Here is a 16,151-nt window from a genome sequence, read left to right as displayed (position 1 = left end):
AACTGCTCTTGAGAGAACAGCTCTAATTCAGGGCTCTTTTTGTAGCAGGAACTCCTTTGCATATTAGGCCACACGCCCCTAATGTAGCCAATCCTCCAAGAGCTTACAGAGCTCTTCTTACAGGAGCTACTGTAAGCTCTTGGAGGATTGGCTGCATTAGGGGTGTGTCACTTAATAATATGCAAATGAGAACCTGCTACAAAAAGAGCCATGTCTGAGATAATGTGTGAATGACCCAAGGTCACACCAGCAGCTGCATGTGGAGGAGTGGGGAATCAAACCCAGTTCTCCTGGATTAGAGTCCGCACTCTTAACCACTACATTGAACTGGGTCTCCTTATCTACCAATGTCAGTACTGTCTACTCTACTCCGACTGGCAGCAGCTCTTCAGGGACTTTCCTGTCATCTGATATCTGACCTTTTAAAACCTGGTGCTACCAGGGATTGAACCTGGGACCTTCTATATACAAAGCTGATGCTCTACCACTGAGCTATAGCCTCTCCTTTAAAGTGAGAGTGATCTGCTGCCATATCTCATGGAAAGGTCGGGCATAACCAGCTCCTGTTTTAGAACAAAGTTTGAGTCCAGATAAATGGAACAAAATCTCAAGGGTTATTTACAGGGGGAAAAGAGTGGGGGGCAGCGGTTAGGAGGGGCCACTCAGAGCCAAAATGCATATGCAGGGCTGAAATTGGCTCAGAGCCTCCCCCCCCCTAAGATCAATGGATAGCAGCAAACTAGCACGTAAATGCAAGAGTTAACAAAACGATGTGAGAATGAAGCTAGAGTCCTGTTTTAGTTAGTCTACAAAAATGAAAGGGCTGCTGCAGCTGAAAACCATCCATCCAGAAATAGTCCAGCTGTGAAGATGTTAAAAATCCCCAAACAAACAACCCTGGCGCATGTATTTTATTTGTTAATGACATATGATTTATGCTTTTGGCAAGCAATAGCAAATTTGCTATCCCGAAAAACAAAATCACAGGTGACACAGTTGTTCAAAACATAGCTTTGCTAAACGTTGCTCCATTCCCGCCCCCTGCCCCCCCCCGACCAGTTTTAAGCGATGCAACAAAACATAACTCATTTTGTTGATAAATTGTCAAGGTATTAACATGTGCAGAAGCAATTCAAATGTCTTCTCAGAAGTCTCCTCTGGAGACTTCACCGGCCCTTTCAGTATTCGGTCATCTACAGTCGGAGCTTGCTAATTAACCAAAGTGCCTCCAAAGATTAGATTACTACATCAAAGAGATGTGCAGAATCCCACTAATTCGTTCTTGTTTATGATCTTTGTTTCCTTTTGCTGCTTTAATTCCCACTCCCCTCCGTGCTGCTCATTAATAATGGTTGATAATAGCTTCAAAATCACAGCCATTAAGAATCTGCTTCCATGTAGCTTCTACCCACGCAGCTGTGGTAACCTGTGGCTCCAGGCGTCCCATGCAGATGGAAACCTGGAATCAGATGGGCAAGGCCGACCACCACCTGGCTGGCAGGCTCTTCGACCCACTCTCTCTTGGCCAGCTGGTGATCAGGAGAAAGGACTTGTAGGTGTTTCCCAACGTTGTCATGGCGATGTGGAGAGAAGCCACCGGAAAATGATTCCCACACCACTATGGCTCAAAAAGGGCCTTGAAGACCGAAATTGGGATGCATCCACAAGGTGAGGTCTTTATGTTTCCTTGTCATTGCTGCCACAAATAAAGAGGCATTCATACAGGGGTGGTTTTAGCCATGGGGCAATGGGGCAGCTGCCCCAGAACTTGCATAGGCCGAGGCCACAACAGGGTTGCCAGCTCTTGATTGGGAAATACCTGGAGATTTTTTTGGGGGGGGTAACCTGAGGTTGAGCTGCGGTGGCTCAAGTGGTTAAGACGCTGAACTGCAGGCTGTGGAAGGTCAGTCGTTCAGCAGTTCGAGACCCGAGTGTGCCGCATGACGGAGTGAGCTCCCGTCTCTAGTTCCAGCTCCTGCCAACCTAGCAGTTCGAAAGCAAGAAATTGCCAGTAGATAAATAGGTACCACTTCGGTGGGAAGGTAACAGCGTTCCGTGCGCCTTGGTGTTTAGTCATGCTGGCCACATGACCACGGAAATGTCTTTGGACAGCGCTGGCTCTTCGGCTTTGAAACTGAGATGAGCACCGCAACCCTAGAGTCGGATTCGACTGGCTTTCAAACAAGGGAACCTTTACCTTTACCTTTAACCTGAGGAAGTCAGGGCTTAGAGAGGAGAGGGACTTCAATGGGGTATAATGCAATAGTGTCCACCATCCAAAGCAGCCATTTTCTCCAGGGGAACTGAGCTGTTATGTACTGACACAGTTTCCCTGCAACCCAGGGCTGCCAGATAGATGAGCTTGGGGGATAAACACAATAGACCAGCAGGATCCTGGCAGTTACCTCTCGGGATGCGATTAGTGTGTAAATAGCCTATTGTCGGAATGGGTGTGTTTGGGGTGTGCCGTTTGATGGGATTATAAGCAGGGCTTCATGGCCCTGCTGGAGTTGTCTTGTAGTTAGAGCTGATTCACAATAAACTATGAGCTGATCACGACTCGCATGTCGAACCCAGTATATTTTACAATCTCCGTAGTCTGGAGGTGAACCTGGAGGCTGATGTCCCTAGACCATGAAGAGGGGACTTGGCTGCTGTGTAGGCAGCAAGATGGCACTGCCTTGGTTGCTTCTCTGATGCAAAAGGATAGCTGTGGGCTGTACAAGCATGTGACTGCAAAGGATAGAAGCGGGGGGGGGGAGTGTCTGACCATCCTCCAGCTGACTACCGAGCCACCCACTCCACCTCTGGGCTTGGCAATCAGTTGTAGGGTGGTGGGAAGGGGCCCCCGGCTACTGGAGTCATAGCAGTTGCTTCTGACCGACAGTCCTCCCCCTCATCTGGACCTGTCAAGGGAGAGGGGTGGAGACTGGGCTGGCAGCTGTGGCCATGGCTTGAGGGGCGGAGTCAGAAGGGGCTCAGCAATCAAACACTGGGTGGATGGAGGCTCCCCCCCCCTCCACCTCTCAGCATCCTGCCCCTGGCTGTGCAGCCATCCGGTGTCATGGGCGGCGGCAGCAACAGCACCAGGCCCCTGCCCAAGTTGGCAGAGCAGCTGGAGTCACCAGCGTCACCAGAGCTGGAAGCTGGCCCCTCTGACTCCTTGGGAGTTAACAGTTTGCCGCCGCCAGCGCCCCAGTCAGTAACCCCCGCACCTGGTCCAGCAGCAGCTGATGAGGCACAGGTGCAAACGGAAAGCCCGCCTGATTCACCTCCGCGGGTGGCTCGGCTGAGGGAGCAGCTTCACAAGGACTTAGCAACCTGCCACCAAGATGCACGCCGGCAGGGAAGGCAGGCGCTGAGCCCTGAGTACTAACAGGAGCGGCGCTGCTGCTCAGGGAAGCACTGCCGGAGGCCTATATAGCTCCCACTCGGGATTGGGCTCTCCGCGAAAGCAACGAATCACATCCATGCTGACCTCGCGTCCACCCTCGGCTCCTGTTCTCAGACCTCGCTTCTGTTTGGACTCCTGGATTCCTGATCTCCTGCTTCAGAGGACCACTGTCTTCGACTCTTGACTCGGCTCCTGTTCTGTCTCTTCTGGCTATGACCCCCAGACCGGACCCGACTCCTGCCTCCTGCGTCAGCCCAGCCTGTGACATCCGGCCACCTCTACCTCACATACTACTCAGGCTGCAGCTGTGTCTGTGTGGCAGGAACCCAGGACACATGTCACTTCCTCCTTTTCACCTGTGCCACAGCCCACGCAGCAGCGCCCGGCCACAGCCCCTGTCATTGTCTTTCTCGCCCACCTCCTAGCAAGTTAGGTAGTTAAGGGATGGGGGCATCCTTGACTTTTGTCCAGGCCCCCTAAATCACTAAGCCTCCCCCCGCATTCACAGTGGTAATTGCGTGTCCACATGGGAGTTTTGTGGCACTTTCCTTCACCAGCTGCCATTTTTTGTTCATTCTTCCCCTGCTGTTGCTGAACCACTAGAGAGCTTTGGGAGGGCTTTTTAAAGAAGTTGGTAATTGCCATGGCAACGTTATAATGATTTACTGCCACAGCCCTTGCGGTGTGATGGTTAGAATGTCAGACAAGGATCTGGGAGGCCCAGGTTTGACTCTCTACTCTGCCAGGGAAGAGGAGGAGGAGACTGGATATATACCCCGCTCTTCACTCGGAGTCTCAGAGCGGAGTTTCTCCTCCCCTCCCCACAACAGACACCCTGTGCGGTAGGTGGGGCTGAGAAAGCTCTTTCCAGGACTGCCCTTTCAAGGACAGCTCTTGTCAGAACTATGGCTTGCCCAAGGTCATCCAGCAGTGGAGGAGTGGGGAATCAAACCCGGTTCTCCCAGATTAGAGTCTGTGCACTTAACCCACGACACCAAACTGACTGGGTAACCATGGGCCACTCTTAGTCTGACCTACCTCACAGGGTTTTTGTGAAGATAAAATGGAGGAAAAGAGAGTGATGAAAACCACTTTGGGTCCCCCTGGGAAGAAAAAGGGTGTATGAATGAAGTAAATAAATAAATAGTTCCCCTGAACTCCTGGCTTTATGTGAAAGCATCCTACCTTTCACATAAAAAGTAAACCGAGTCTACTCCTTCTGTTTCCAGTAATGTAAGGGGGAAATCCCTTCCTGATTTTAATACCATGAAACTCACTGGCTGACCTTGAACCAGTCAGCCTAACCTACCTCACAGATCTGTTGTGAAGATAAAATGGGGGCTGGTATAAACATGTTTTAAACACATGTCTAGTGGGATCCCAGACCCAAACTAGATGTGACAGCATCCTTGTGTCTGCCACAGGGATGCTGCTGCCATTTTAAAGTGATTAAAAATGACACTTTATTTCATTCCAAAATTTGTCAATCACCTCGCATTCCCACCACAAATGAGCAAATGTGCCAATTCCGTTACATTGCTTCCAACATTTTGGTGAACATGTGGGATAGATGCGTGATAGGCGTTGTGGAGTGAGATACCACCTTGTCAAGATTTTAAAATTCTGCATTTCCATTGAGATGGAGTTTGGATAGGGGTTCTTAGTTTCCCAAACCTCCTTCCAAAAATTATCATCCAATGTAGATTTACAATCTTTTTGCCAAAGTTTTTGGTAAGTAGTTTCTATAGAAAGGTTTGGCAAATTAAGGAGATGATAGGTCGCAGAGATTAATCCCTTAGTAGTACGTTCATAAATGTGAAAAAGGAGTTCTAGATCAGTGGGAGGCCTTCCCATTGCCTCTTTCATATGTGTTTTCTCCGTAGCGTGCTGAAGCTGCAGATAGAGGAACCAGGGTATTTTTTCCCCTATTTTATGTTCAATAGCAAATTTGGGTAAAATACCTTTTTTTGTTGTTATGTCGCCAAATCTGGTTAATCGTGCTTTTTTCCATTTATTTAGTTGTGATGGTGTGATGGCATCCGTGAACCAGGATTGATAAATGAAAGGTAGGTATTTAGAGTTTACAGGAAGTAGAGCTTTACGTGTTTTTTTCCATAAAGATAGCATCGGTCTTAAAAGAAGGGCCGATCCCTTGAGAGTGCTAGAGATAGGTAGGTTGTCCCAGAATAAGGCCAACAACGGTGTCGGATGGTTAGTATCAGAGAGAATTTGGATCCAGTCTTGGGTTGTTTGTCTACGCATAAGTTTAATTATGTTTGCCAAGAGAGATGCCTGTCTGTATCGCTTTATGTTAGGGTATCCAAATCCCCCCTTATTTTTAGGCCTGCATAATATAGAAAAATTTATTCTGGCCTTCTTGCCAGCCCATAAGAATTTATTTAGAGACGACTGCCATTTGTTTAAATACATGTCTGTGATATCTATAGGAAGTGCCCTGAATAGGAAGGTGTACTTGGGAAGTATGAAGGATTTAATCAGATGGTAGCGATCAATCCATGTAAGGTTCAATTTGCTCCATATTTCCATAAGATGTTCAATGTCTTTTTGTAGTTCTAAATAATTATACTTAAACAAATTAGGGAAATTATTTGTTAGTTTAATTCCTAGATAAGGTAAATGATCTGCAATCCACTCGAATGGATAGGTCGATTTAAGATGTTGTTGTATTGTTACTGGAATGAAAATAGGCATCAATTGGGATTTGGCCTCATTGATTTTGAGACCGGATAATTTACCAAATTTGTTGAGAAGTGGCATCAAATGTGAAAGAGATACTGTTGGATTCGTCAGGTGCAGAAGCATATCGTCCGCAAATAATGATGATTTATACTCTAATCCACCAATTTTAACCCCTGAAATATTGTTGTTGGTACGTATTGCGTGGGCAAGAGGCTCTATCGCCATGGCGAATAGAACCGGGGACAAAGGGCAGCCTTGTCGTGTACCACGGTGTAAAAAAATAGGGTTGGATATGGAACCATTTACTTTCAAGTTAATATACGAATTTGCATAGAGATTCTTGATAGTTTGTATAAATTTAGGCCCGAAGTTCATAGCTTTCAAAACTGATAAAAGATAGGGAAACTGCACAGAATCAAAAGCCTTCTCAATATCAAGGGCAAGGATAGCTGTTGGCGTTTTGGTTGTTGAGCAATGTTGCAAAATAGATAGCGTCTTATATGTGTTGTCAGTAAGATCCCTATTAGGGATAAAGCCTGCCTGTTCCTTGTGTATATATTGGGGGATAAAATTATTAATCCTCCTTGCCAAAAGTGAAGTAAAAATTTTTGCATCCTGATTGATTAGTGAAATCGGGCGATACGATTTGGGATTCAATTTATCTCTACCTTTCTTGGGAATAACTACCGTTACAGCTTGTCTCCACGATCTAGGTATATTTCCTGTTTCTAGAATGTGATTCAGTGTTTTAGTTAATTGTGGTACCAGCTGGTCTGCAAAGGCCTTATAGAATTCGGCTGGATATCCATCGGGCCCCGGGGATTTGTTAGTTTTCAGACTTTTTATCACTTCCAATACTTCTGATTCTATTATAGGTTGTTCCATAAAGGATTGATGCTCTACTGTCAGTTGGGTGTGTACAGGAAATTCTGTCATAAAGTCCGATACCTCCTCAGGGGAGATTACTGGTGTTTGGTATAATTTTTTATAGAATTGTTCCAGAGAGTTAAGTATGTCAGAGGTGTTAGTGACTATCCTATTGTTAGGGTCGAGCAGTGCAGTGATCCTTTTAGAAATCTGCATTTCTTTCACTTTGTGCGCCAATAATTTTAGTGATTTGGAAGATTTTTGCCAGTATTTCTGTTTCGTAAAAATCAGTTGCCTATTAATTCGTGTTGTCTCTAAGGCTGCTAAAATTTTTCTTTCCTGGTTCAGTGTTTTAAGAATTGTAGGAGATCCTGTTTCTTTATGTTTGCGTTCCAAATCCTTTATAGTCTGTAGTGTTTTCGTCTCTAATTCCTGTTTCTTTTTTTTTAGGTATGAAGCCTGAGATATCAATGAGCCTCTCAGTGCCGGTTTCAGTGCATCCCAGAGGATATCCGGAGAGATGTCATCTGTGTCATTATTTTTAAAATAAAGATCTATTTGATTTCGTGTTTCCTGTCTAAATTCCAAGTTATTTAATAGTGACGTATTGAAGGTCCAAGATTTGTGCCTAGGACTATCGTCAAATTGAGTCATCTTGCAGGCCACCCAAGCATGGTCTGACCAGTGAAAGGGGCCGATGTCAGCGTCAATCATTCTATGTGATATATCAGGGGAGATTAGTAAGTAATCTATCCTTGAGTAAGATTGGTGTCTTTCCGAAAAAAACGTATAGTCTTTTTCATCAGGATGGAGAAGACGCCAAATGTCAATAAGTCCAGCTTCTTGTATTATGGATGCTAAAGCCGTGGACGTTTTTTTGCTCGTTCTGTTGGATGGGTTGTTCTTTGACCTGTCTAGCGTTTCGTTCATAACATAATTAAAATCGCCGCCCAAGATTAGACTCCCTTCCATAAAGGAAAGCAGTTTCTTAAATGTGGCTTTGAAAAATTCAATTTGCCCTTCATTGGGAGCATAGATATTGGCCAGAGTGAATGTCTGTCCCTCAAGTTCTCCCTTCACAAACAGAAATCGACCCTTGTCATCCTGTATTGTAGATGTAAGCTCGAATCTGGTATCTGCTGCTATTAAAATCGCCACTCCCCTTGATTTAGAGTTTCCTGCTGCCATGAATTGTTGGTTATATTTGGGGGTCGTGAGTACCCTGCGTTCAGAGTCCTTAAGATGAGTTTCCTGTATAAAAACAATATTAGCTCTTTGTTTCAAGAGATTTTTAAGTACGCGTTTTCTCTTAATATTATTATTTAGGCCTTTCACATTTGAGGAGATTATGCTCAGTGTCTCTGCCATGGTGGATATTGAGTTTGTAGTATGTGTTATGTAAGGTCTTTTGGTACCGTGACTAGGAGTTACTCTGTGTTAACTAGATTCTGGATATTATGAGCCCCACAGCTTAGATGTTGGGAAGATAAAATAAAATTCAAACCTGTCAGTTTCCTCAGCTACTTTGCAGATGCTCGTTGATTGCTCTTACACCTTTTATACAATTCACCTTGAATCCGTGTCTCCAAAACTCAGTTGTTTAACCTTGAATAAAGAAGTTTGAAAGCGTTAACCACTATGTAGAGATAATGTGTTATAACAAAGCTGAACAAAATATAAAGCTTGCACTAATGGCAATGTCCACTAGATGTCGTTGCTGTATAGGTTTTTAAGTAGCTGAGTTTAATGTAGATATGTAAATATACGACAGAGTTATTCTATTCAGTATCTGATAATATGAAGAGAGACAAGCTGTAACCACGTTAAAGGATTGATACTCTAATAAAAAGTACCGAAATGGATGTGCTAAATGCGAAGATATATGTGCTATTGTAATCAATAAGAACTGTGCACGAGAAACTCCCAGTCCGTTGGTTACAGGCTGAGAGGCTGGATTTCACCCTCGAAAACTAAGGTTCCAGCTCTTCAACTCTCGTGCAGTCGAGTGATCAGAGGTGTAGGCAATTCAGACCCACGCACCTCCCCCCTCCCCCCACCCCAATGCCAGTTAATAGAACCGTTCCATCAATTACCCTTTAAAAAGCAAATTCAGTTAACAAGTATGTAAGCTGCCCCAACTAATTCATTGTAAAACATATATTAATCATTTATGATCAGAATATACAAATACCATTCAGTAAACGCAGCATTTAATTCATGGAAACCTCAATAAGAACTTCCCTGAGTGCAGTAAAAGCTTCAAGCATATAAGAATTTAAAGTTAAACGTTCACCCAATACGTAGCTTCTCAGAAGGATAAGCCTGCAGCCTAAGATCGTTTCTCATCGCCTTAATAAGCTTCAGCGCCTCTGCTTTCCTTTATAGACGGTTATATCTCTCTGAGCTTCAAGTTGCAAAATAGCCCAAGAAGTAAAGTCGTTAACTAGGTTATTTTACCCTCTCTCCCAGTTCCCCCCCCCTTTTCCCTCTCAAGTATCAAGTCTCTTATTAACCAGTTAGAGTGCATAACCAATGTAGTTCCGCTCTCATTCTCTCAAGAAGGAGTCTCTCCGTAGCAGAAATGAAGTGCATGGATTTAGTACTATGCCGGCTTTAGTGCGTTTCTGTTTACAATATTAGAAAGATTCAGATTAATCACAGTGAGAGGTCATCCATCGTATTCCAAAAGTTAAGGTTAGGGTGTAGAGAGTGATTTATGTTAGTCTACTAGCTTGTTAACGGGCTGTCCTTTCCGCCCTATATTAAATTCCTAGATTCGACTTCCCCCCCCCCCTCAGTATGTACAAAGCTCGATCGTCCCGCCTTCCGTCCCTAAAAGCCAACATATTAAGGTAGCTAGTTTTATTAATTTAAAGTATTATATAGTTATCTAGGGTAAGGTCAAGAGTTTTCAAAATCAACCAGGCTTCGGTAGCGTTTCCTAGGAGGAAGGCAGGGAACTATGCAGGGGGAAAACCTTTCAATGACTGTCCAAAGATATGCTATAAATAAATCTTAAGCAAATCACGATAAAATTTCATATATTTTTTTTCTTTGTTTAGAAAGTTAAAATCGGGTTAGATAATTCATTTAGCACTTCAAATTAAATTACAGAAGCATTGGACTTGGCTTAAAGGAAGGAAGGGAGCGTTAGTTCCATAATCCTTATCTCAGCCAGCCATCCCGCCCATATCTAGCAACTCCATTACGTGCTGAGGCTTCCTAAACTAAAATAATACTTTACTAAATAACTGTTAAGGGACAAGCGAAGGCATTTAGTTACGATTATCTTCAGTCCTTGGGTCACTCAGCAGGCATCAGTTTGTGTCCCAACAAGTTCTTCAGGGAAGAGAAATTGGTGCCGGTGGCTGAGTCGCTTCTCGTAGCGGCGGCGTCAACGATCCAGAGGAATGTCGTTTATTCGTTCTCCTGGTGGTCTCCATAGGTTGTTCCCTGTCTTCTCTTTGCAAGATTTTGAGTCCTTCTGCAGGATCCGAGATTTTGTAAAGTTTCCCTTTATATGTAAATTGAAGAACCAGGGGCGAAATCCAGTAGTATTTAATATGCGCATCCATTAACTTGCTCGTTACCGGTTTCATTTCCTTTTTCTTCTGAATCACTTCCCTTGGCAAATCTGGGTAAATCTCAATGTGCTCATTACCAAATCGCAGGTGACCTTTTCGTTTTGCCTCTGTCAGGATTTGTTGTTTGTAGCGAATATCCAAGAAAGTAATCATAATATCCCTTGCAGGTCTTTTAGCTAGTAGAGATACAGGGCCCAGACGGTAGGCTTTGGTTAAATCTGAAGAGACACGTTCCCCTGGGGGAACTACTTGCGTCAGCCATTTTGTGAGAAAGCTCGTTAAGTCCGATTTCTCCTCCACTTTCTCTCCCAGTCCTCTGAGTTTAAGATTGTGTTGTCGGGAGTTTAAATCCAACTTCAGTGTTCTTTCAGCCAAAATTTCTCCCGTTTCTTGTAGGTGAATAATTTCATTTCGGTTGTCCAGACTGTTATTAAATGCTCCTTCTGCCATTTTTTTCGTTTCTGTGAGGTGTTCTTGTACCATGTCGAGCCTCTCATATATTGGTCTTATGAGAAGCGATAGTCGTTCCTCCATTGCTGTGAGAGCTGTTGTAAGATCCGTAGTTGTTATTGGAGAAGCTTGATTTGCTGAGCTGTTCTTGTCAGACGCCATTTTAAGTAAGAAGCTGTCTATAGGCCCGTGAGTCAGCGATGAGGATTTCACTTCTGTTCCTTGTTTATTACTGCGTTTTGATGTCAGATTTCTGTCATTTGTGTTCTTAGAGGGTTGTTCCATCCAAAATATTTGTTATTTTTATCGGGTATGCATATATCTGAGGTGAGGATCGGGGGTTGGTTCGCAGAGCTCTAATCTAAGACGTCCATCTTGGTCAGGCTCTAGCCACGCCCCCCCTCACAGGGTTTTTGTGAAGATAAAATGGAGAAAAAGAGAGTGATGAAAACCACTTTGGGTCCCCCTGGGAAGAAAAAGGGTGTATGAATGAAGTAAATAAATAAATAGTTCCCCTGAACTCCTGGCTTTATGTGAAAGCATCCTACCTTTCACATAAAAAGTAAACCGAGTCTACTCCTTCTGTTTCCAGTAATGTAAGGGGGAAATCCCTTCCTGATTTTAATACCATGAAACTCACTGGCTGACCTTGAACCAGTCAGCCTAACCTACCTCACAGATCTGTTGTGAAGATAAAATGGGGGCTGGTATAAACATGTTTTAAACACATGTCTAGTGGGATCCCAGACCCAAACTAGATGTGACAGCATCCTTGTGTCTGCCACAGGGATGCTGCTGCCATTTTAAAGTGATTAAAAATGACACTCTTGTGTCCCCCCCCCCCCATGGTGCCTTTTCAAGTGCCCAAACAACTACACACAGAGAGAGCTGTTTTGGCACTTGGAAAGTCATGTGGTGGGAAACAAAACCCCTTCAGCCCATTGTCTGAGAGCTGTATCAGGATTGTGCGCTTGTGTTACGTTGAAATCACTTTGAAATGGCAGTGGTGTCTCTATGGAGGCCATGAGGACACCGTCATGTCTAGTTTGGTCCCTAGACAACATGGAGACAAAGATTTCACCTCAAGAAGAGTGTGCAAAGCCTTGCTCCCTTCCGTTAGCTGCCTTTTACCTTCACGTCCAAATACTTCTACTTTAGTATAGAATTTTAGCAGCGTGCCATTTTCTAACAACAGATTGGCACATCTAATTGCCGTACATTCTGTATCTTTCCAAAATGTGTTACTCTTAAAACCACTCAGGTTGTTAGGGTGTTTTTCTTCTTTTTGCTGGAATGAATGATTGGCGTGGCCAGCACTGAGAAATTTTTCTTCACAAGGCAGAATCTATTCTCCCTCTGTTATATATGCATACCATATGCTAGGGGTGCTCTAATGCCTACTGGTTCAGTTCACATCCTGTTCTCCAGTCATGAACAGGGAGCCAATTTTTCAATGGACTGTTTGTTCATTGACCCAGTCTTGGCTGCTCAGAAGGCTTTTCACACTTTTCTTGCCAAACAGTGCAGCACAGCATAATCGGGGTTTGTGCGTACATATTCTGCCACCATCCCCCCGTCTTTGCTATGCCGCTATGCCATTCAATAGACAGTTTTTTAAAAAGAGTGTTAATCATATAAACCAGTCATAAATAAACACAGTTTTTAAGAATCTACGTTTTTGTGCTCATCAGGTAGTTGTTAGCAATGCTGAGGCCTGCTGATCTGTTCAGATGGGCAGCATTTTGGTGCATACGTAGTTTTGAAAAACTCTGATCCAAACCTCTTCAACAGGCATTTGAGGCATTCAATGCCAAACTGAAAAGAGCTGATGATTGGCTCACATCTGATCATTATAGTCAATCATGGTATGTTCAACTGTCAAACATGTTCAGTGAGAAATCTGTGGCATCCCTACCATATGCAAACACAACTCACCTGGAAATTGGTAATCCCTTGCTATGAAAAGTAATAACAACAGTTCCTTTGACACATGCGCAGTTCTACCATACCTGGGCTATGTGCAATCACCTAGCTGAAGCTAAGCAGGTCTGGTCTATGTCTAGATGGGAGACCTTTATATGCTGCCCTGCGTTCCATGATGGAAGAACAATAGGATAAAAATGTAATGAATAATAACCATAGCCCACTGCACGGCTTTGGAATAAAGGGAGAGAGTGTTGCTTCCATCAGGTTTGGTGCCCTGTCATCTCTTTTGAAAATTAAGCACTGCTATTATTGTAACGTCCACTATTGATATGGTATAATGTGGGGGTCACACAAATATGCCTAGAATAATAGGATCTCACTGTAGATGCAAGTGAGGGTTTTCCCCCCACAAAGGGATTAGAACAGCAATGTAGTAGAAGAGCACAAGAGGTTACTTCTATATAAGATCAGGGGTCATTTCGTAGAAAAAGAGCTAGGGGAACTCATTAGCATAACTCATTAGCATAACTCATTAGCATATGCCACACCCCCTGACATCAGGGGCCCGGCGGTGGACCTGCAAGGCCAGCGGGAGTGCGAGGAAGCCCCGCCAAGGCCCTCCCTGGCTCCAGGCAGGCAGGGGTGGGGAGAGGCGGGGAGGAAGCAACTTACCCTCCCTCTTCTCCTGCCTCCTCCTGGCTGAATGAGGGCCGGAAGCGGGGCGGCTGGAAGCAGGGGGCAGGGCTTCGTCATGTGCCCCGCCCCCCGCACCTCACGCGGGGGAACTGTGTTCCCCCGCGTTCCCCCCCGAAATGACCTCTGTATAAGATAGTAATGTAGTCTGTTGTTCTGTTTACTGTATGTATCACCCTCCTTTTTATTACAATGTCCTCTACTTTTGTAAACCCCTCTCCCTTTCTTCATTATGGTATGTGGTGCCTTAGATGAGTTTTCATTTGCTTTGTTTTTCCAGTTCTGTAAACTTAGGTCATGGTTACACAGTCATTTCAATCGGGTTTCACAACTGTTCCCTATCACATTTAAAAGGGCTGATCAGACAGTTGATTCTGTCTCCCATATTGAAGCGGACTCACCCCCGCAATCCTCCCAGTTTTCTACTGCATTGTTTGTTGTAGGACTTCCCTATCTGACCTAATTGCTTTTCCTATTTTGTGATCCGCCTTGAGTCTCAGTGAGAAAGGTGAGCTAATTATTTTTATTATTATTATTGTTATTACACTGAGGATGTTGCTTGTACCAAATGAAGAATCACCATCAACATCTTCTCATAGAAGTGGCTAATTTTCCATTTTACACAACCCAGCTAATGTTAAGCATTTTAAAATAACATGATTTCAAGGGGACAGGTAAGCTAGCACATGGGACTTACTAGAGATCAGTGGGACCTAGAGATCTACAGAGTCCGAATCAAGGTGCTTCTATCACAGTTTTTATCCAGCCTTTTCTTTCAATGGCCCCGATCACACGGCCAGATAATGTGGGGGTGAGGCATGGCTGTTTGCCGCGGAGCAAAGTAAAGCGCAGCAGCCTGATCACATGTCCCGTGGTTACGCCGGTAGGTGCCGATCACACGGCTATCCTGGAGTGCGGCAAAGAAACGGCGTGGCGCAATCACACCAGCAATCACTAGGCGCCGCTTCCATGGCAAACGGGAATTTTTCTTCCCACCGAAGTTTGTGCATGCGCATGATCGAGCAAGCGCATCCTGTGGAGACAAAAAAAAATCTGATTTGCGACAGGACATGGACGGGCGCCGGATGCCACGGGATTCGAGCAGAAATGTGATCAGACGCCTGCCCTTGCCCTGCTTTTTCCGGAAACTAGTACATTGTATACGGTAGTTTTTTACTCCGCATCTTTGGCGGGAAGCCACAGGTTAGCCACGGGTGAACTATGCTTCCCAGATGTTGCAGTGTGATCGTGCACCGAAAATCCGCCTATCATCCATGTCTTTAGCGCAGCAACTTCTCCGTGTGAACAGGACCAATAGCATATATACTTCTCCACCCTCCATTTTTCCCCTCACAACCAATGCTCCCTCTAAGCTGTGAAGTCTTGTGAGCAAAAAATCTACTTTGTGAGCTACTGGCGTTATAATTGTGAGTGAGCTATTTGGCTGCGGCATAAATTAGTTTGCCCTGGAGCCATCCTTCCTAAGCTAAGACAAAAATCTGTGAGCTGGAAGCTAAAAAACTGTGAGCTAGCTCACACAAACTCAGCTTAAAGAGAACACTGCTCACGACCACCCTGTGAAGTAGATTAGGCTGAGATCATTGGCCCGCCCACCCAGTTTTTATGGCGGAATGGGGATTTGAACCCTGAATCACCAGTCCTAGTCACCAGCCATACTCCACTGGCCTTTAACCCCACAAGACATCTAATATTAAAAGAACTTCTTGCATATGAAAGCTTTTTGGCTCTCAGCTTTATCCAAAGCTGTCTCCCTTAGATCATGAAGTGCTGTTTTGGTTTTCAACATGAAAGGAATATCCAGGGGACGGATGCTCCATTCCCAGGCAGCAGATTCCAATGCTAATATGAACTGGCTTCTCTCTTTTGCATTGCCCACCTTGCAATCGCATTTTTCTCTCTCTCTCTCTCTCTTTGCCACACATCTTTCATCAAAGGGAGGGCCCTACTGTGCTAGCAAGCCCAAAATGCACACACTTCCCCAAGCCCTAATCATTGTGAAATATTGAAGAAGAGCTGCCGCTCGGTCTCATCTGCTCTCTGCTCAGGTTCTTTCCACCTGACCCAAGAGCAGCAGCCGAGTAATCAAATCAAAGAGGCAACAAGAGCTAATGATTTCGAGGCAATTAGAGGGTTTAGAAGGAAGAAGCAATGCAAAGGAGGAAACTATGATTGGACTGGAAACTCGGGAAAATATAATGTTCCATACAGAAGCTAATCATTCTCCGCACAGCAGGACTGGATGCAATTTGTAGCGGGGGGGGGGGGGGCTAGCAGAACGTCGGTGAGTGGAAGCAGAATGGGCAGGAGTTTCTAATTTCGGTTTGCTCTCCTGGGCAATTTGCCAGGGGCTTTGTGGGCTAAGAATGGCAATGTCTAACATTGCTGGAAATTTCATGTGTGCACATGCACCATTTTAAAATGTGAATGGAAAGCCCTAGCAATGGACGTATTCAATATGAAAGACGGGGTGGGATACTCATTTTCCTGGACCTTCTGAACCTATAAAAGGCACAATT

The 16,151-nt window shown here is 44.7% G+C and overlaps 1 non-coding gene across 1 annotated transcript; it reads right to left on the bottom strand.

Annotated features, from left to right (window-relative positions):
- Positions 1 to 430: 430 nt before the first annotated feature.
- TRNAT-UGU lies at positions 431 to 502 on the bottom strand. Its single transcript has one exon. It is a non-coding gene; the product is annotated as a tRNA-Thr (tRNA).
- Between the last annotated feature and the right edge of the window lie 15,649 nt (positions 503 to 16,151).

Source organism: Gekko japonicus, unplaced genomic scaffold (genome assembly GCF_001447785.1).
Source record: "Gekko japonicus isolate JY-2015 unplaced genomic scaffold, Gekko_japonicus_V1.1 scaffold747, whole genome shotgun sequence".
Taxonomy (NCBI): domain Eukaryota; kingdom Metazoa; phylum Chordata; class Lepidosauria; order Squamata; family Gekkonidae; genus Gekko; species Gekko japonicus.
Note: the sequence above shows the minus strand (reverse complement) of the source record. Positions and strands in the feature narration are given on the sequence as shown.